Source organism: Periplaneta americana, chromosome 7 (assembly GCF_040183065.1).
Source record: "Periplaneta americana isolate PAMFEO1 chromosome 7, P.americana_PAMFEO1_priV1, whole genome shotgun sequence".
Taxonomy (NCBI): Eukaryota; Metazoa; Arthropoda; class Insecta; order Blattodea; family Blattidae; genus Periplaneta; species Periplaneta americana.
In genome coordinates, this window is record NC_091123.1 from 171572422 (window position 1) to 171595016 (window position 22595).

The 22595-nt window shown below is 34.5% G+C and overlaps 1 long non-coding RNA gene across 1 annotated transcript; it reads left to right on the top strand.

Annotated features, from left to right (window-relative positions):
• Positions 1–1940: 1940 nt before the first annotated feature.
• LOC138703719 (uncharacterized) lies at positions 1941–21845 on the top strand. The gene is made up of 4 exons (XR_011333245.1): positions 1941–2069; positions 11838–11920; positions 13447–13474; positions 21680–21845. It is a non-coding gene; the product is annotated as an uncharacterized lncRNA (long non-coding RNA).
• The last annotated feature ends 750 nt before the right edge of the window (positions 21846–22595 follow it).

Below are 22595 nucleotides of genomic sequence, written 5' to 3' on the forward strand. Positions count from 1 at the left end.
AAATAAAATGTATACATCTGAATACCGGTAATTTCAAGTTAGAAATATGGTCGAGCATAAAAAGTCGTATGAAACTCGCCTATAATGGTAATTAAGAAGCTCGTATGAAAATTATGAAACTCGCTTGCGCTCGTTTCATAAATATCCATACTCGATTCTTAATTACTATCATTATAGGCTCGTTGCATAATGTACTATTATGGTATCCAGTTACTCAAAAATTAGTTCAACAGGCTAAATATAACTTTATTTTGCTTTACAGTTTGACGCAATATTACAGTTTACATATCTCAGAGATATTATAGAAAATGTGCTAGTTTTACGAGTAAAGTTTACATTTTTGTAAAATTATTCCTTGATTGTGAAACGAAACACTTGTAAATTGCACAAAATTATTTTATCCTTGCCGCCGTCTATCTGATTCTGCTCTAAATACCTATCACCGTCGGCTCGCTTTTGTCGTCAAGGATAACAACGACAATACATACACATAATAATGATTTCAAAAGTAGGCAAGGGCGGTGTTCTGTATTGCAAGAGAATAAACGTTGTCTTTGCTGTGAAATTTTAAATTAAAATGTTACTATTTTACAGGCGCTATTTTTTAATTTCCGAGAACATGAAAACAAACATACCGCTCGTGTATCTACATTATTTTGTGCGAAGATCGTTTATTACATACCTGAAAGACGAATTTCTAATTAGTTGCAATGAAATCTTCATCTTGGTTTCTGTTTAATGACGGCAACTTCGCAAAACCAAAATATCTTTCTTCAACATTGTTGCTATAAAATGTTTTCTGCGTTTACTATACTCCAGCAGGCCGTGATATACGTCTGTCTTTTTTTCCCCCAAGTCTATAAATGCGAACTTAAAACAAACGGTAAGGTTATGTAATGATTTATTTTTTTTTCATTTTAATATTTTAACAATATTATTTATATAACATATTGCAGTAATAACATCCGCATCTGGGATCTTGTTGATTTTTTCACGGCTTCCTTAATGTTACATGTATCAGGAATGCAATAAGTTTCGTGGAATAGTAGACTTTACTTAATTTTTGCAAATATTTAAAAACAATAATTAACATTGCAATTTAGGTGAAATTGCAGTGGTAAGTTTCCAATTTATAATTATTACTATGTTAAACGTCTCTAAAAATAATATGTTAAAAGCCTAAAGCAGTAAAATGAATGTCGCGCTTAAGCGGTAAGAAGAGGGAAATTGTTATGTGTGTTACGTTGGGAATACTAAATGTGGTATTTCACACTTACCGCGTATTGGTTCTGTGCGGAAAACAAGCAAATACGTACGATCTCGCACAAAATATGTATACACGTTTCATCATTTTCTTTCAATTTTTTGACGCCACCCGTAAACGTTCGGGAGGCTGAAGAATATACTGCACATTTAGTCTCGACTCAATGGAACTGAATTTAGAAAATTAAAGAAGAGGCCTGCCAAACTTTAAGGTGTTAAGTTACAGCGTAATCCTTTCAAGTCGGACTATTACAATATAAATTTTAAAATGTATTAAATATAATATCAAGTTACTTCAATCGTTACCTTTTGGCAAACTGGATGTGTATTTTGTAATTCAATACAATTTTTTTTTTTTTTTTTTTTTTGTTTGTTTGTTTTTGGACGCATGAAAAAGGTTCTTTCATAAGTCACATTCGAAGTGAAATTAAACGCCTTTCGAAATCCATCACGCAAGTTAAGAAATTTTTTTAATTGCACAAATTCTGATAAAGGAAACCGGGTCATCTATTTTTATGGAAAGTATAGTTAGTTAACTCACTCGAAAATAACTAGGGCAGCGATAGATAAATATTCAGAAAAAAACAGTTGAAAAAAGAAGATAAAGAAAGAGAAACTTCTGTAATTATCCATTTATATATAAAATTACTCGTTATGACATTGTCATACTAATAGAAGCAAATTAGTAGGTCAAATTTAAGTGTTGCAATAAGGTGAAATAATTGCACTATTTCTAGTATATATAGGTCTACACATATTGAATTTCCACTAAATCGTCTTCACACACCGAACTAACTCCAGTTGAGGTACGTATTGTGTGGATTGCTTCAGCTTTATTTCTTATAATGTTATTGGCAAAAGTGGCCGTTTAAATATATCACAATATATGAGTAAAGATTGTAATATTGTGATTTTTTATTTTGAGGATTTATTACAATTTTTTCTGAGTGAGAGGGAGATCGGTTTTTTGTATGAATCTATTAAATGAATGTTCGTGGACAAGTTACTGCCCAAAACCGGCCCTTCTCTCACTCAGTAAAATTGCAATACATTCTCAAAAGAACTATCACAATATTACTCGTATCACAGTTTACCAACCTCTGAGTAATGTTAAGGTAGATAACGAAATCTGAAGGTGTAATGAGACTGTAAAGGGATAACTAGTGGAAATCTTACGGATGTCGTCTTCCTTAGACACGATTTTAAATTAGGCTTATAGGGGTTTATAATAAGGAATCTGTAAGTCTCATTATAATAGAAATTGTTGCATCAACAAGTATAGGCTACTTTCAATCCCCACAATGATTAATGTATTAATAACTAGCCGTATCCGTGCGCTCCGCTGCATCCGTTAGAAATAAATATAAAGTAATTACATAATTAAAATAGGACATTTGATCCAGGGAACATTCGTGTTTGATAGAAGAGTAGATCGTTTAATATGTTAATTTAAATTGTATTCAAAAATTAAAATGCGATCATTTTGATCCAGAGACCACTAATTTGGTGCAATGACAATTCCTTTCACATGTTTCTTAATTGTTATTACATGCAACCATAGTTTAATGAATTGACATATCATTTAGTTTTAATGTGTATACTTTATATTACTTGCTATATATTTCCATTGAATTATGGTAATAACTTAATTTTAACCCTTGTTTTCTACGTCTTCAGTAAATGGCGCTTGGCCCACTATGGTTCTGAACCCTTCAAATAACTTAAATGGTGACACAGCATATATAGTGATATGTAATTATATTTCTTTCTTTCGAAAATGTAAGAATTCACGATCTCCAATGTACCATTGCTATGGAATGAATAAATGCGTTTTTTCTTCCTACTCAAAAATTTTATATTTTGCACATAGGAGTTATTGCAGGAACAACGACGCTATAATCTGAGGCGACGGTGAAAAGTATTGTATTGTTGTTTTAAAAGTATTGTATATCCTTAAATATCAGTCCTATCAAAATTTTTCATAGAATAAAACTTATCGGAAATTATTTTTAAAGAAACTTTTGTTATGTAATATTTTTCACGAAAATTAATAATAAGGGAGATATTTCGATTTATTTAATTCAAGTCCCCTTATAACCCCCCTTTTAAATAAAATATTTTGAATGCCTTATAGCCTAAAATGTAAGTTACAACGAACTTAATTTATATTCCAATTTTCATATAAATCGGTTGAGCCATTATGGCGTGAAAAGGTAACAAACATCCAGACAGACAGACAGACAGACAGTCAGACAAACAGAAATTTCAAAAAAGTGATTTTCGGTTTCAGGATGGTTAATTATAGATGTTAACATCAATTATTTTTGGAAAATCGAAAATTACCAGAAAAATTTTGGCTACAGATTTATTATTAGTATAGATGTATAGCTGGATATACAGGGACATCATTTTATTTTTACTAACATTTTTAATATTAACCTGGCTATACCTTTGGATCAACGCTGTTTCCTACCCTCTTCCACAACTGGAGTTCGATGATACTGGCGTAATATACAAACAAATCACTTTACTAGGTACAGGAGGGAAGAAAAGTAGTTCATCCATTTACGTAAACTAGGAAATATCGCGCTTTTGAGTTTGATCATTTTCATTAGGTTTTTGTTTAATTAAAATACAGTATAGTATTAACAATAAGTGTTTTTACCCATGAACTGAGCTGTCCATGTGGACGTATTCATTATGCAGTGTATATTATACTGTCTACAGCATATTAGCGTACAATAGAGAGAATGAAGTTAAATTGAAAAATAATCATAATATGGATATTTAAACACATTTTTGAAAATGGTGACCGTTCATTTCGATACAGGCTTCAGTTCTAATGTGCATATCATCGTACTATAGACTATTGTACCTAATCCCAATTACCAGTTTCGTCCTTCGTAACTAGTAACTCATGTTGAAATAATTTTGTACCTACTCTGTAAAAGAGTACCTTACGTACTGTAAATTCAATCTTCACTTCTGCCCGATCCGAAAAGATAAAACTACTCAGACATACTATCTACTGTCCGTCCAAGTGGTTATGTCGTAGGGTCGTAGAAAGGGAGGAAATCACTTGACAGTTAATTACTTAACGAGGCCCTTTTATTTAAGTTGTTTTAAACAGTTGTATAATATAACGTAGACGTCCAATTCCTAACAGATATTAATGTTCTCACAAAAGAGCTAAGACGACAGGCCAGCCAGTAGCTGGCGAATAAAAGCAGGTGGGGGAAACCGGGATGCGACGTAAGCAAATGGTTGACAGTACCTATGCGAAAATGATTTAATATTGAAAGCTCTTTCGTTACTGGAAAACGCGAACATATTTTTGGAACGTACTGTTTACTATGACCGTAAGGCTACTATGACTGTATATGCGGTCTTGGATCTATGTGCAGGACGGTTGAACTTCATTAGTAGAAGGGGTGGGAGTGAAGTACATTAAAAAACTCGGGTACAATAAAAATTGAAGTAAAAATAAAATGATGTCCCTGTATAACGTAATTTTATCTGTGGAATACGAAATTGATGGTGATGGTGGTGGTTGTAGTAGTAGTAGTAGTAGTAGTAGTAGTAGTAGTAGTAGTAGTAGTAGTAGTAGTAGTAGTAGTAGTAGTAGTAGTAGTAGTAGTAGTAGTATTACAGGCCATTCGTTATCCCGTGAAACCAAACGCATGCGTGCGCAATAGCTCACATTACAGAGAGTTTTCGCACCTTAGTCGCCAGCTATGCGTCTAGCGCTATGTTGACGTCAGTAGTGACGTGTGTTCATATTCGTAAAATGAGGAAAGAATCATAAGGCTCCATCACACGATATCTCCCGCTCCGTGTTTATCATGTCGTAGCTCCTATGACAGTCAATCAATCGCGCTAACTTTTTCAATTTTTAGCTCAATGTCTAACTTCGATGTGATCTGTTCAGAACAGACATTTACACCTTCAAAACTTGTAAGTGACAAAATTTGTATTTTTCTCGTTAGATGGGAAGTCGACATACTAGTATAATAGACATTCGAAATTTCAGAGAGAGAAACTGTAATTCTGACCATTATTTGGTAATTGGAGAGTTGAGCAAAAGACTGTCAGTAGCCAAGCGAGTAGAGCAACAAGTTAATATTAGTAGATTGAATATTCTCAAATTAAAGGACGAGGAAACTAAGCAACGTTATCAGGTCAAAATTTCAAGTAGGTTTGCTGCTCTAGCAACTTCCGACGAAGTTGAGGAAGAGTTAGATGTTAATAGCGTGTGAGAGAATATCCAAGTTAATATCAAAATTGCAGCTGAGCAGAGCATAGGTTATTATGAAACTAAGAAAAAGAAACCATGCTTTGATGAAGATTGTTCCATTGTAGTAGATAGAAGGAAACAGGCAAAATTGAAATTCTTACAGGATCCCATTGAGGAGAATAGAGAGAATTATTTCATTGAAAGACGGGTAGCAAGTAGTACACTTAGGAATAAAAAGAGAGATTACTTGAAGGGAAAACTGAATGAGGTAGAAACAAATAGTAAGAATAAAAACATTCGAGATTTATATAAGGGTATAAGAAGCGGATCCGTCTCTCTCGCTCGGTCATGGCCCTTGTATGATCTGTGCCCTTTAAGTTAGATGGCCTCTCCTACACTCCTTCCCCAACCCTTCATGCTTGTAGCTGAATAAGGATCTTATAAGAAATATTGTGAAATTTTATTTAGATCTAAGGGCAGATAATCTTTATTATAAATATATGACTGAACTTCAACAGAAATATACTGTACGTACATATAGGTACATCATTTTATGTTTTTAAAATACAGTCCGGTTACTTTATGATGACAACTCTGGCCTGGCGACGCAGTGGTTTGGGCGAGTTCACTGTTTGTTCTAAGGGATGTTCCTTTTAGTCTTCCCCTGGCTGCGCTAGCGGTCACATCTCGGGAGCGTTAGTATGGGCGTGCAGTCGCGCTAAGGACGTACTACACTACCACTGTCTTGTATATTGCAATTTAGTGTGTTTGTTACGTACATTTCATTTAGTTACTTAAATAGTTGTAGTGCTTCTGTTTTGTATTGTTTAGTGTGTAGTATTTGTCTAGATTCACCGCTATTTTCTGTTTGTGAAAATGCTGTCTGTTAGAAGCAAACTGAATGGTCGGGTACTGCATTTGCAGTCGCGAGAAGTCGTGAGCAACGTGTAGCTCTTTACGAAGATAGCGCTGGAAGAAAAAATGTAACAAATGTAAAAATGTAGCAGAAGTTACCGCTGTGTCCGTGAGCAGTAATCGCCAAATAATAAGGGAGACTAAAGACATTGATTCCTTGACTTCAGCTTCTTTTAGTGCTCCAAGTAAAGAAAGATATCGATCGGTGCTAAAATCAAGTGTGGACAACTTTAATGAAGCTATCATAAGGCGAACCATACATGAGTTCTATATTTCATAGAAACAGAAGCCCACAATTTAAAAAATATATATATATTATTGAAATTGAAAGACTACCGACTTTCAGGGAGGTATATCGACTTTGAAGAAAGTTATTTTAAAATTAGGATTTCAATGGAAAAAAAAAACACAAAATAATCGCCAAATTCCGGTGGAGCATCACAGCATTAGGGCCAAAAATTTGCATTATTTCAGGAAAATAAAGAAGTATAGAGAAGAAGGCCGCCCTATCATTTACATGGATGATGATGATGATTATGATGATGATGGGAAAAGTACAGTGAAGCACTGATGAACATTACCGATATTTACGCATAAGTATATTTCATTGTTAATTAGTGATTAACTGTTAAATATAGTGATTCGATTGCTGCTCATTGTATTTCCACATTAGTGTTTATTAGTGGCTAATGTTCCGAACTGCTGCTCATTGTATTTCCACATTAGTTTACTTCTTTAGTGTTTATTATTGTTCGGAACTGCTGCTCATTGTATTTCCACATTAGTGTTTATTAGTGACTATTGTTCCGAACTGCTGCTCATTGTATTTCCACATTAGTTTACTTCTTTAGTGTTTATTATTGTTCCGAACTGCTGCTCATTGTATTTCCACATTAGTGTTTATTAGTGATTATTGTTCCGAACTGCTGCTCATTGTATTTCCACATTAGTTTACTTCTTTAGTGTTTATTATTGTTCCGAACTGCTGCTCATTGTATTTCCACATTAGTGTTTATTAGTGACTATTGTTCCGAACTGCTGCTCATTGTATTTCCACATTAGTTTACTTCTTTAGTGTTTATTATTGTTCCGAACTGCTGCTCATTGTATTTCCACATTAGTGTTTATTAGTGACTATTGTTCCGGAGTATGATGAGAACACAGTGATAGGAGCTCAAAATTATGCAGACGCTGCAACATGCGGGAGAGCAACGTGAGACTTCATTTCTAATATGATTGTATTTCCCTCCCTCCATTCGCTCCGTCTCGGATCGGTCTCCCTTCCACAGTCGAACCTTCTCTTCTCTCGCGTCACCATAAAGTAACTGGGCTGTAGTTGACTTTTGTTACTACACCAATTACCGAAAGAAAATAGCTGTAATTACATTCTCCACATAATATTCAAATAAATTACAGTTTCTCGGTAACAATAGTCGTGTGACTATACGGATGACGGAAGTATTATAGGCATTGTGATCGATTCAAGTTAGTCGAGTATGACGAAATTCGACATTCGTCGATGTTTGCTCTGCAGAAGAAGGCCTGTCGTGTTTGTTACATCTTCTTATAAAAATATTCGCTGTCCTCCACTCCCACGCCTTCATGTTTAGCACAGACCTTGCGATTAGTTTTTAATATAAAATAAGACCAAGTTTGTAATATCTTGGTTGCCTCTCTCATGTTCGAACATTGCAGGACACCATTTCAAACCACTTAAGTATTCGAGCACATATCTTGCGATTAGTTTTTCATATAAAATAAGACCAAGTTTGTAATATCTTGGTTGCCTCTCTCATGTTCGAACATTGCAGGACACCATTTCAAACCACTTAAGTATTCGAGCACATATCTTGCGATTAGTTTTTCATATAAAATAAGACCAAGTTTGTAATATCTTGGTTGCCTCTCTCATGTTCGAACATTGCAGGACACCATTTCAAACCACTTAAGTATTCGAGCACATATCTTGCGATTAGTTTTTCATATAAAATAAGACCAAGTTTGTAATATCTTGGTTGCCTCTCTCATGTTCGAACATTGCAGGACACCATTTCAAACCACTTAAGTATTCGAGCACATATCTTGCGATTAGTTTTTCATATAAAATAAGATGAAGTCTGTAATGTCTTGGTTGCCTCTCTCATATTCGAACATTGCAGGACACCATTTCAAACCACTTAAGTATTCGAGCACATATCTTGCGATTAGTTTTTCATATAAAATAAGATGGTTTGTAATGTCTTGGTTGCCTCTCTCATGTTCGAACATTGCAGGACACCATTTCAAACCACTTAAGTATTCGAGCACATATCTTGCGATTAGTTTTTCATATAAAATAAGACCAAGTTCGCAGTGTCTTGGTTGCCTCTCTCATGTTCGAACATTGCAGGACACCATTTCAAATCACTTAAATATTCGAGTACATATCTTGCGATTAGTTTTTCATATAAAATGAGACCAAGTTCGTAATGTCTTGGTTGCCTCTCTCATGTTCGAACATTGCAGGACACCATTTCAAACCACTTAAGTATTCGAGTACATACCTTGCGATTAGTTTTTCACATAAAATAAGGTCAAGTTCGTAATGTTTTGGTTGCCTCTCTCATGTTCGAACATTGCAGGACACCATTTCAAATCACTTCAGTATTCGAGTACATATCTTGCGATTAGTTTTTCATATGGAATAAGACGAAGTTTGCAATGTCTTGGTTACCTCTCTCATGTTTGAACTTTGCACATATTAGTCGGTACTTTGAACGTATTATAAAGTTTTGTCGCTACGGCGTTATTCGGGAACAAACATAAGATTTTTTTTTCATTACTACTCGTTATGGTTGTTAGACAATTCCGTATGTCAAAATTACATAAATTTTGAACTCAACAACTTAGTACAGATTACTGTTTCATGCAAGTTGTTAAAAAAAAGTCAATTACCCTGAGTTTAAAACTTTCAATTTCTCCCACTTACACAATATCAAGACAGTGGTGTAGCGAAAAACTCCAAAAGACAGTCTTCCTACTATCAAACTTTGTGTAATAGACACTGCATGACAAATCCTTCTGTATTTCCATAATATATACTCCTTTGTCTATGTTCTACATTTCATATTATTGATATTCAAACAGAATCAAATCTGACTTGGAACTGTGCTTATTAAGGATTAAACGATAACCACAGAATGAATACGGGTGCTCCTAATTTATGAATTTGTACTGATCATTGTACCTATCGTATATCATTTTTTATTACGATCCAATATTTGAAAAAGTCTTCTGCACAAATCACACGATACGCCCAGATCCGTTCTATATTTTTCATTGGAAATGTGGAGCACATACATTCACATACAGCACACTGGAAAAGAATATATGTTTATCCCCATTAGGCCATGTAGTAATTTTAATTCCCTTATTAGTTACTGCATTTTCTTTCGGTTATTTAACGACGCTGTATCAACTACTGGGTTATTTCGCGTAGAACAAATTGGTGATAGTGAGATAGTATTTGGCAAGATGAGGAATAGGATTCGCTATACAATACCTCACAATGACTTTACGCTTTGGAAAAATTCTGATAAAATCTGAACAAGATAATCAGCCCAAGTGGGAATCGCACCAACGCCCGATCGGAGCTTCAGGACAGCAGGCAAACGCGCTAACACCTGAGCTTCGCCGGTGGCTACAACATTAAGTGATACACTAAATTTTATTCCTAGAATTCAACCTTGGAAAGCAAAATAACGAACATTGGCCTACTTCAATTGCTTGGAATTATAATATACTTTGTTACAAAAAGCAATAATTAATTGTTTTTTCCGATATAGTAGCCCTACATCAATTGGTTGATATAATATACAGAAACATCAATTTATTTGTACTTCAATTTTTATTGTACCTGAGTTTTTGAATGTACTTCACTCCCACCCCTTCTACTAATGAAGTTCAACCGTCCTCCACACAGATCCAAGACCGCATACAACAGTCATAGTAGCCTTACGGTCGTAGTAAACAGTACGTTCCAAAAATATGTTCGCGTTTTCCAATGACAAAAGAACTTTCAATATTGCATCATTTTCGCACAGGTACTGCCGTCCATTTGCCTACGTCGCATTCCGGTTTTCCCCACCAGCTTCTATTCTCCCCTCTGTAAAAGCTAGTGGCTGGGCTGTCTTACCTCTTTTCTGAGAACATTAATTTCTGTTAGGAATTGGACGTCTACGTAATATTATACAACTGTTTAAAATAACTTAAATAAAAGGGCCTCGTTAGTAATTAACTGTCACGTGATTCCCCCCCTTTCTAAGATCCTGAGACATAACCACTTGGACGGACAGTATATAGCATGTCTGAGTAATTTTATCTTTTCGGATCGAGCAGAAGTGAAGTTTGAATTTACAGTACGTAAGGTACTCTTTTATAGAGTGGGTACAGATTCAACATGAGTTACTGGTACGAAGGACGAAACTGGTAATTGGAATTGCACACATTAGAACTGAAGCCTATATCGAAATGAACGGCCACCATTTTCAAAAATGTGTTTAAATATCCATATTATGATTATTTTTCAATTTAACATCATTCTCTATAGTGTACGCTAATGTGCTAATATACACTGCATAATGAATACGTCCGCATGGACAGCTCAGTTCGTGAGTAAAAGCACTCATTGTTAATAATGTACTGTATTTTGATTAAACAAAAACCTAATGAAAAATTATCAAACTCAAAAGCGTGATATTTCCTAGTTTACGTAAATGGATGAACTACTTTTCTTCCCTCCTATACCTAGTAAAGTGATTTGTTTGTATATTATACCAGTATCATCGACCTCCAGTCGTGGAAGGGGGTAGCAACCATTGATCCAATGGTATAGCCAGGTTAATATTAGAAATGTTAGTAAAAATAAAATGTCCCTGTACTTTCTTACAACGAGCAGCGATTAAGTAATTTTTCTGCATACGTAGCCCTACTTCAATCGGTTGATATTGTAATACGATTTGTTTAAAAAAAAGAGAGATTAATTAATCACTCTACGTACGTAAGCATACTTCTATCGGTTTATATTATAATGCAGTTTCTTAAAGAGCATAAATTAATTGATTACTATTCTGCGTACGTAACCAGACTTCAATCAGTTGATATTACAACAAATTTTCTTTAAAAAGCAGAGACATTAATTATTCTGCGTACGTACACTACCCAGACCGACTTGGCCTGATCTTTGTGCTTTAAACAAATGCCTTCATATTAAGTCTAGCCTATATTCTGCAAAAACCGATGCACTATATTCTGCATGTAAATATGTAGACAATGGCACCAGAAAAAGATAAAAATGATCAGAATTTTGTGATATTATAGTGTGGTGAGAATGCTGATAATTGTTTAGCTTTTTATTTATGTACTCATGTCACACTATTACTTTCAGGTACGCAGAACTGTGCAAGAGTCCGCTATAAAATGTCAGCCTCTCGTCATTTGTTCTTCTTTGCGTTTCTACTCGTAATAATGGTAAATTTTTAAATAATATAATTAAATTAAATTAAATTGTAATTTTGTAAATTTTCCAGCTTTGAAACATCACAACTAAATTATGAAAATGAGTGTGAAGAGAAATTAAAGGTTCATATATTCAGTTCCTTCAATCTTTGTTTGAATACCTACTTACTTACTTACTTACTTACTTACTTACTTACTGGCTTTTAAGGAACCCGGAGGTTCATTGACGCCCTCACATAAGCCCGCCATTGGTCCCTATCCTGAGCAACATTAATCCATTCTCTATCATCATATCCCACCTCCCTCAAATCCATTTTAATATTATCTTCCCATCTACGTCTCGGCCTCCCTAAAGGTCTTTTTTCCTCCGGCCTCCCAACTAACACTCTATATGCATTTCTGGATTCGCCCATTCGTGCTTCATGCACTGCCCATCTCAAACGTCTGGATTTTAAGTTCCTAATTATGCCAGGTGAAGAATACAATGCGTGCAGTTCTGTGTTGTGTAACTTTCTCCATTCTCCTGTAACTTCATCCTTCTTAACCCCAAACATTTTCCAAAGCACCTTATTCTCAAACACCCTTAACCTATGTTCCTCTCTCAAAGTGAGAGTCCAAGTTTCACAACCATACAGAACACCCGGTAATATAACTGTTTTATAAATTCTAACTTTCAGATTTTTCGACAGCAGACTGGATGATAAAAGTTTCTCAACCGAATAATAACAGGCATTTCCCATATTTATTCTGTGTTTATATTCCTCCCGAGTATCATTTATATTTGTTACTGTTGCTCCCAGATATTTAAACTTCTCCACCTCTTCAAAGGATAAATTTCCAATTTTTATATTTCCATTTCGTACAATATTCTCGTCACGAGACATAATCATATACTTTGTATTTCGGGATTTACTTTCAAACCTCTCTCTTTACTTGCTTCCAGTAAAATTCCCGTATTTTCCCTAATCGTTTGTGGATTTTCTCCTAACATATTCACGTCATCAGCATAGGCAAGCATCTGATGTAACCCGTTCAATTCCAAACCCTATCTGTTATCCTGGACTTTCCTAATGGCATACTCTAGAGCAAAGTTAAAAAGTAAAGGTGACAGTGCATCTCCTTGCTTTAGCCCACAGTGAATTGGAAACGCATCTGACAGAAACTGACCTATACGAACTCTGCTGTAACTTTCACTGAGACACATTTTAATTAATCGAACTAGTTTCTTGGGAATACCAAATTCAATAATAATATCATATAAAACTTCTCTCTTAACCGAGTCATATGCCTTTTTTTGTTTGAATACAATGAATAATTTTGTAACTACCATCTTGTATGCAAGCAACATTAAAAATAAAAAATTTATTGGCAAAAAGTAATAGAGATAAGTAAATAAAGACAAAGTAGGTCAATATATCAACAGTGTCATCCTCAACTTGGTACATTCCTTGTTCTGGAATAGCATTACATATTAACTTTTGTTGAAACCACATGCAATTTTTTAATTAAATATGTCACCTTTTCATGAACTGTTTCAGATGCTTGCCACCCAGATCGTCGCTCAATGTAAGTCATTTTTGCATCGAAGTCAGATATTTAAAATAATTACTCATGAAATACATAATGACGTTTCTGTTTGCACAATATGTAGCAACAAGTTAATATTAATAATTATATATTTTTAAACTATCGTGATTATGCTATCCTTGCCACTATTGTTAATAGACCTTGTAAGGTAGATAGAATTCACAGACTAGTTACTAGAGAAACAGATTGTTCAAACTCATAACAGCACTACAATTTATTATTGAGCTACATCCAATAAAACTGTTCCTAACTCTTTAATATTCATGCCCACGGATACTTCAGAACCATATATTTCAATCATCTTACCTATTAAGACGATATATCGGATCAGAGCCTTCTTTAGTTACAAGCCGGAGCATGGGTAGGTTTGGCAACGCAGAGTGGAGGCGGGAGATTTTAAAGTGATATTGTGTTTGCTCATTGCTTTCGTTATACGTAACGCGTATTTTTTCAATATTACTTCATGCACAAAGGTACGATCAAGATTCAGAGTAGTGATGTAAATTATTACGGGTTCGAAAATAGTGTTTTACTGCAATCAATTAGCTATACTTCAGAATACGGCGTAAGTAGGCTACTTACACACAAAGGCTGCCACTTAAAATAATTACAAAAAAAACATGTTTTATTGATAGTACGAAGGTAAAAAAATAAATAAAAAAGATATTCCTTGCACCGAAAATAATAAAATCAATAATGCAATAAAGACGTAAATTCCAACGCAGTATTCTCAAGTTCCATTTAGTTAACAAATTTGTGGCTAGTAAATTGACAATGTTTTGCCGCTTAATGTTGTTTCACCTCTGACGTGAAAGATGTAGGGCAGACGTCTCAATAGGGCCCCCTCGGAGCACTTCCTCCTCCCTCTATTTTTTGTATGTTAAAGTGGAACAAGATGCGGGAGCAATTCGTGTATCTCCGGATGACGTCACTGACCGCGACGTTTGAATAGACATCTGTAACAGCTACGATGTTATGTCCATCTCGGAGGAAAGGATGTCCTTATTACCGCAAATGTATGAAGAAATAAAAGCTTTCATGGGGAAAGTGAAATTGTGGGAGTCGCAAGTTTAGTGGGTAACTGTTACCACTTTATTAATCTAAAATTGTTACCTAATTTGAATCAAGTCCAATGTAACAAATATAATGAAGTACTGAAGGACTTGAGAAAAGAATTTGAGACCAGACAAACTCCTTAAGAAATTTTATTCCTTCCGAAAATAACCGTCTATTGTGACAGTACAACTCAAAAGTGCAGCTTTGTGGCATTTCTCCCGCGACAGTTACAACTTAGCTCGCTCATGCTTGTAATATGAATCAACGATCGGCTATCTTCGGGATTGCGCTTATCTCTTCTGCTGACTACGCTATCTACATTTGCTCCCTGTAACAACTTTCATGCGTTGACCTCGAGACGCCTGATGTAGGGTATCATGCATTTTAATTTCATGTGATTATGTCGTGCTTTTCTATAAATATTTCAGATGCCCAGGAAGCCAGTTGTAGTTTGAACCTGGCCAGTCACCATAACAATGCTGTTATTCTAAATTATTTGTCATAAACTTTTAAAATACAATTTTAAATAAATATAACTACATAAAACAAGCTAAGAATGTAAATTATGCAAATAGGCCTAAAATAAAATGTAAACAGAAGAAACTATTGACATACCTATTATAATAAAAGTATGAGGATGTAAATACAGTTAAGCCAAGTAAAAAAAAATTATGAAAAAATGAAAAAACATACCTTCAACATAATACGTAACAAAACGCAACATTATCTATTAAGTAAATGTATGTGTCAATTACCGTAAACTCAGTGAACTTTAAATCCTGTAAATACGAACTGAAAAGAAACATGTTTATATCTAATTTATTACAAAATAAATAATATTAATAAACAAACCTTGAAAACCAACAAAGTGATTATATGCATCTACAAATTATAGGTAGTTCTGACGTATAGCAGGCATTCCGAATCTTCAACAAAACTGCAACATTTATGGGATCACAAAACAGCTGTTTACAATGAACTTGAAAATCAACGGCGTAACTTTATTGATATAGCAGGCGAGACCCAACAATTTGACTAGAATTCTGATACAAACCACAAACAAGACTATAAAAATGTAGTTATACAATATTTAATATTTAGTAGAATAGTTAATTAGGCTAATTTGTCATTTATAACCGTAAAAATAGCCAAAGACTGCAACCATTTTATTTTCATTTATTGTCTTGATTTTATTGCCAACACGCACTTAGTTTATAATACATCTATTGATGTCTAGATCTATTGATGTATAATACATCTATTGATGAACGTTTGGTACGACCGCGAACATAATTCCATCGACACATACTTATATTGTAACATTAATTTACACTGAAAACCGACATTAGCACAAACACGTGTCCTGTGTGGTAGGCCTCCGGGTGACAGTTAATCACAGTGTTGCCGACGTATGGCTCCGGCTTGTAACTAAAGAAGGCTCTGATCGGATGTATTATAACACTAACTTATAATCATCTTTGCAGCAAAACAATACTCCCTTGAGTGTATATTAGTTACATTGATCGTGCAAAATAGTAATATACGTTACAAGAGCGGTATGTTGACGTTTTCATGGTCGAGGAAAAGGTTGAAAAAGCGAAACGTAGTTGAGCTTTTTTAATTCCCGAAAACATGAAAACAAACATACCGCTCGTGTATCTACATTATTTTGTGCGAAGATCGTTTATTACATACCTGAAAGACTAATTTCTAATTAGTTGCAATGAAATTTCCATGTTGGTTTCTGTTTAATGACGCCAACTTCAGAACACCGAAATATCTTTCTTCAACATTGTTGCTGTAAAATATTTTCTGTGTTTACTATACTCCAGCAGGCCGTGATATACGTCTGTCTTTTTTTTTCCCCAGTCTATAAATGCGAACTTAAAACAAACGGTAAGGTTATGTAATGATTTATTTTGTGCGAGATCGTGCGTATTTGATTGTTTTCCGCACAGAACAAATACGCGGTAAGTGTGAAATACCACATTCAGTATTCCCAACGTAACACACATAACAATTTCCCTCTTCTTACCGCTTAAGCGCGACATTCATTTTACTGCTTTAGGCTTTTAACATATTATTTTTAGAGACGTTTAACATAGTAATAATTATAAATTGGAAACTTACCACTGCAATTTCACCTAAATTGCAATGCTAATTATTGTTTTTAAATATTTGCAAAAATTAAGTAAAGTCTACTACTCCACGAAACTTATTGCATTCCTGATACAAGTAACATTAAGGAAGCCGTGAAAAAATCAACGAGATCCCAGATGCCGATGTTATTACTGTAATATGTTATATAAATAATATTGTTAAAATATTAAAATGAAAAATAAATCATTACATAACCTTACCGTTTGTTTTAAGTTCGCATTTATAGACTAGGAAAAAAAAAAGACAGACGAATATCACGGCCTGCTGGAGTATAGTAAACACAGAAAACATTTTATAGCAACAATGTTGAAGAAAGATATTTTGGTGTTCCGAAGTTGCCGTCATTAAACAGAAACCAACATGGAGATTTCATTGCAACTAATTAGCAATTCGTCTTTCAGGTATGTAATAAACGATCTTCGCACAAAATAATGAACGCTACACGAGCGGTATGTTTGTTTTCATGTTCTCGGAAATTAAAAAAGCTGAACTACGTTTCGCTTTTTCAAACTTTTCCTCGACCATGAAAACGTCAACATACCGCTCTTGTAACGTATATTACTATTTCATTTTAATATTTTAACAATATTATTTATATAACATATTGCAGTAATAACATCGGCATCTGGAATCTCGTTGATTTTTTCACGGCTTCCTTAATGTTACTTGTATCAGGAATGCAATAAGTTTCGTGGAGTAGTAGACTTTACTTAATTTTTGCAAATATTTAAAAACAATAATTAGCATTGCAATTTAGGTGAAATTGCAGTGGTAAGTTTCCAATTTATAATTATTACTATGTTAAACGTCTCTAAAAATAATATGTTAAAAGCCTAAAGCAGTAAAATGAATGTCGCGCTTAAGCGGTAAGAAGAGCGAAATTGTTATGTGTGTTACGTTGGGAATACTGAATGTGGTATTTACACTTACTGCGTATTGGTTCTGTGCGGAAAACAAGCAAATACGCACGATCTCGCACAAAATAATATGCAATACACGTGTGTTAAGTGAGTAACAAAATCTCGGGAATGGGTCCTGCGCTTTCGCATACGATACGAGACAATTGATGATCGTAGTTGGAAAGAGATATTATCGATGTATTGAATGATAAAACCGGTGGCTATGACAACAGATGTTATTGAACGTTGTGAAATGTAGAATACTATTTTTAACTATTCTAAAACACGTGTACTAATCTTGAGAGCGATCGTAGATAAAATTCGTTGTAGCCCGTGGTAGAAATTCACGCCGATGTCATCGAGGGTTTCTTGAAGTTTGTTGCAACGATGCACTACCGTATCGGACGGTTACAAGAAGGATCTCTGCATTTCGTACGAGTCGGAATGAGACGGCACATGTGGCTCCCACAGGTCGCCCATCCATTTGTGACGAACAAATGCATAGAACTGGGAGTCCCGGTTCGATCCTCGGCTCCCCACAGTGATCCAAAGTCCATATTTAGGAGGACAAAGGTATAAAAATTACAAGTCAAAAAATTAAATAAAACTCCTAATTTATTTTTCCTATATAATTGAGTAACACTAAGTTGATTATCTTAAATCAGCGTAGATGGCTGCAGAGGGAGTTAAGAAGCCCTTAACATATCACATTTCGATCATCCAGCATTCTTACTCAGCAAGTGCCGCGAGTCTGCCGTTTTCTTTGTGCTGTAACTCTGTTGTAATTGGTCGATTCCCCTCTTATTTGCTATCAAATTGTTAAATAGTTCTTTAGGTATGTAACACTGTTTATTTTTGTTAGATTTAATGTTATCATAGCTCTCAAATGAGCATCAATGGACACGGGACGAAATATAAATATAACGATTGAGTGCAGACTTGGCTAAGATAAAAAAAAAGAAAGAAAGAATACCCTTTGTTCCGTTCCAAAATGATTTTTTTATTCACTTCCTCGAGTATTTATCTCTATTTTAAATGAAGTCTTAAGGTGCACAGTTTTGAGGAAGTGATAAATTATGCGCACTATTCTTTCCAGAGGCAATAGTGCAATTTTTCTCGATTACAGTTATTTAAATATCTGAGAACTGAATCTACTTCCGGAGTACAATTCAGGGAATGCAAGGTGATAGCTTGTTAATTATGTATCAAATAAGCTTCCCGAGTGCCCAAAAAAGTGCAAGAGTACCTAAAGTGTTACATTTTTTCCATAAGATAACTTATCGTTGGAGAGCAAGAGGATAAAGAATATGAGTTTTTTTTTTAACGAAATGAACATTGGCTTAGTGAGTTATTGAGGTTCTCATCGTCACAGTAATGAAAATTTAGAGAAAACTTAGGCCTACCTGTGGAAAAAGTCATGGCTGTCCAAGAAATATTTTCCAATACAGCATGTGTAAGGTAGAAACAAAGAAAACCCAGACAAATAAAACTTGTATACAAAACAAATGTACTACCTGCAACTACTGTATGAAGTTTCATGAAAATCTGTTAGATTGGACAGAAATTACTAATTTTGTCTAAATGCATCCCCATGTAAGAGTTAGTTCCCCTTATACCAACGTAATCAGCGTTTGTATACAAAATAAATGTACTACCTGTAACTACTGTATGAAGTTTCATGAAAATCTGTTAGATAGGAGAAAAATTACCAAATTTGTCGAAATGCATACCCATATAAGGGTTATTTCTCCTTATACGAACGTAATCAGGGTTTGTATACAAAACAAAATGTACTACCTGTAACTACTGTATGAAGTTTCATGAAAATCTGTTACATTGGACAGAAATTACTAATTTTGTCTAAATGCATCCCCATGTAAGAGTTAGTTCCCCTTATACCAACGTAATCAGCGTTTGTATACAAAATAAATGTACTACCTGTAACTACTGTATGAAGTTTCATGAAAATCTGTTAGATAGGAGAAAAATTACCAAATTTGTCGAAATGCATACTCATATAAGGGTTATTTCTCCTTATACGAACGTAATCAGGGTTTGTATACAAAACAAATGTACTACCTGTAACTACTGTATAAAATTTCATGAAAATCTGTTATGTAGGAAAAAAGTTACTAATTTTGACTAATTTCACTCCCCTGTAAGTGTAGTTACCCTTATACCAATGTAATGAGAGCTTGTATACAAAATATATATGTTACCTGCAACAAAAGTGTCAAATTAAAAACAAAAGAAGAAGAAGAAGAAGAAGAAGAAGAAGAAGAAGGATCTGTTTGATAGGCGAAAAATAAATAATTCTGTCTACTTGCACCCCCTATACGGGGCAGTTCCCATTATACCAACGTAAACAGAGCTTGTATACAAAACATATAATGTTACTGTAACTACTGTGTAAAACTTCATAAACATCTGTTAAGAGAAAAGTGGCTAAATTTGTATACTTGCGTCCCCTATAAGCGATAGTTCCCCTTATACCAACGCAATGAGAGTTTGTATACAAAACATATACCTACCTGTAACACTGTGCAAAATTTCATAAAAATCAGTTAGATAGGAGAAAAGTTACTAGTTTTGTCTAATTGCGTCCCCTATAAGGGATAGTCCCCCTTATACCAACGCAATGAGAGGTTGTATAAAAAACAGATATGCTACCTGTAACACTGTGTAAAATTTCATAAAAATCAGTTAGATAGGAGAAAAGTTACTAATTTTATCTAATTGCGTTCCCTATAACGGATAGTTCCCCTTGTACCAACGTAATCAGAGGTTGTATACAAAACATATATGCTATGTGTAACACTGTGTAACATTTCATAAAAATCAGTTAGATAGGAGAAGAGTTACTAATTTTATCTAATTGCGTTCCCTATAAGGGATAGTTCCCCTTGTACCAACGTAATCAGAGGTTGTATACAAAACCTATATGCTATGTGTAACACTGTGTAACATTTCATAAAAATCAGTTAGATAGGAGAAGAGTTACTAATTTTATCTAATTGCGTTCCCTATAACGGATAGTTCCCCTTGTACCAACGTAATCAGAGGTTGTATACAAAACCTATATGCTATGTGTAACACTGTGTAACATTTCATAAAAATCAGTTAGATAGGAGAAGAGTTACTAATTTTATCTAATTGCGTTCCCTATAAGGGATAGTTCCCCTTATACCAACGTAATCAGAGGTTGTATACAAAACATATATGCTACGTGTAACACTGTGTAACATTTCATAAAAATCAGTTAGATAGGAGAAAAGTTACCAATTTTGTCTAATTGCGTTCCCTATAAGGGATAGTTCCCCTTATACCAACGTAATCAGAGGTTGTATACAAAACATATATGCTACCTGTAACACTGTGTAAAATTTCATAAAAATCAGTTAGATAGGAGAAAAGTTACTAATTTTGTATAATTGCGTCCCATATAATAGGTAGTTCCCCTCATACCAACGTAATAAGAGCTTGTATACAAAACATATATCCTACCTGTAAAACTGTGCAAAATTTAATAGAAATCAGTTAGATAGGAGAAAAGTTACTAATTTTGTCTAATTGCGTGCCATATAATGGGTAGTTCCCCTTATACCAATGTAATCAGAGCTTGTATACAAAACATATATCGTACCTGTAACACTGCAAAATTTCATAAAAATCAGTTAGATGGGAGAAAAGTTACTAATTTTGTATAATTGCGTCCCATATAATAGGTAGTTCCCCTCATACCAACGTAATCAGAGCTTGTACACAAAACATATATTATGCTATCTGTAACTACTGTGTAAAATTTCAGGAAACTCAGTTAGGTAGCTCAAAAATTATTAGTTTGTCCCGCTAAATTTACATTTTAGACCACTGTGCGCAGGAACGAATTTTTCTCCGTTGATAACCAAATGGTAATCATCACAGATAATTAAACTTTACATAGATCAAAGACTATTGCCCAGAGAGTTCCTAAAAAATTGAAATAAATTCACCGTCAAAATGGTTGATATAAATTAATGTTTCGAATTGTCAGTTTTATACCATTAAATAAGCGCCTTTTTTTCCACAGTGGGTTGCGTGAAGGAGGAGCAATGCCCGAACAAATGCCACATAGCCATTCCTTTATGTGGACAAGAATTATGCCTCTGTGATATTGGATCATAATCTGCTCATGTACACAATGTAATGCTTGAACTGTAATACTGACATGTACTGAAATAAATAATGACACTAAATGTTGTATTCTGTTTTATTATTCAAATTCCGTGGCAATGTGGCTTCGTCAGTAATTCCATTTCTGAAGTTTACAAGTAGTGCCTTCACATTGCATGTAGCATTTGTATTTAGAATATTGTTTATTTTGTTTGCGCAAGTGCTGATACCTTCACAATGATACATTACATACCGTTAATAAATAAGATTAATGACACATTGATCACTCTATAACGAGATCAAACTTGTGTAGCCGCTGCAAGGAGTTTGGGCCAGGTTCGATAATCTCTTATATTCAAATTAACAGTGTGTTTGGACCAGAAATGGTAACCCGTTTGGGCCAGGTTCAATAATCTCTTATATTCAAATCAACAGTGTGTTTGTACCAGAAATGGTAACCCGTTTGGGCCAGGTTCGATAATCTCTTATATTCAAATCAACAGTGTGTTTGTACCAGAAATGGTAACCCGTTTGGGCCGGGTTCGATAATCTCTTATATTCAAATCAACAGTGTGTTTGTACCAAAAATGGTAACCCGTTTGGGCCGGGTTCGATAATCTCTTATATACAAATCAACAGTGTGTTTCTACCAGAAATGGTAACCCGTTTGGGCCAGGTTCGATAATCCCTTATATTCAAATCAACAGTGCGTTTGTACCAGAAATGGTAACCCGTTTGGGCCGGGTTCGATAATCTCTTATATACAAATCAACAGTGTGCTTCTACCAGAAATGGTAACCCGTTTCGGCCGGGTTCGATAATCTCTTATATTC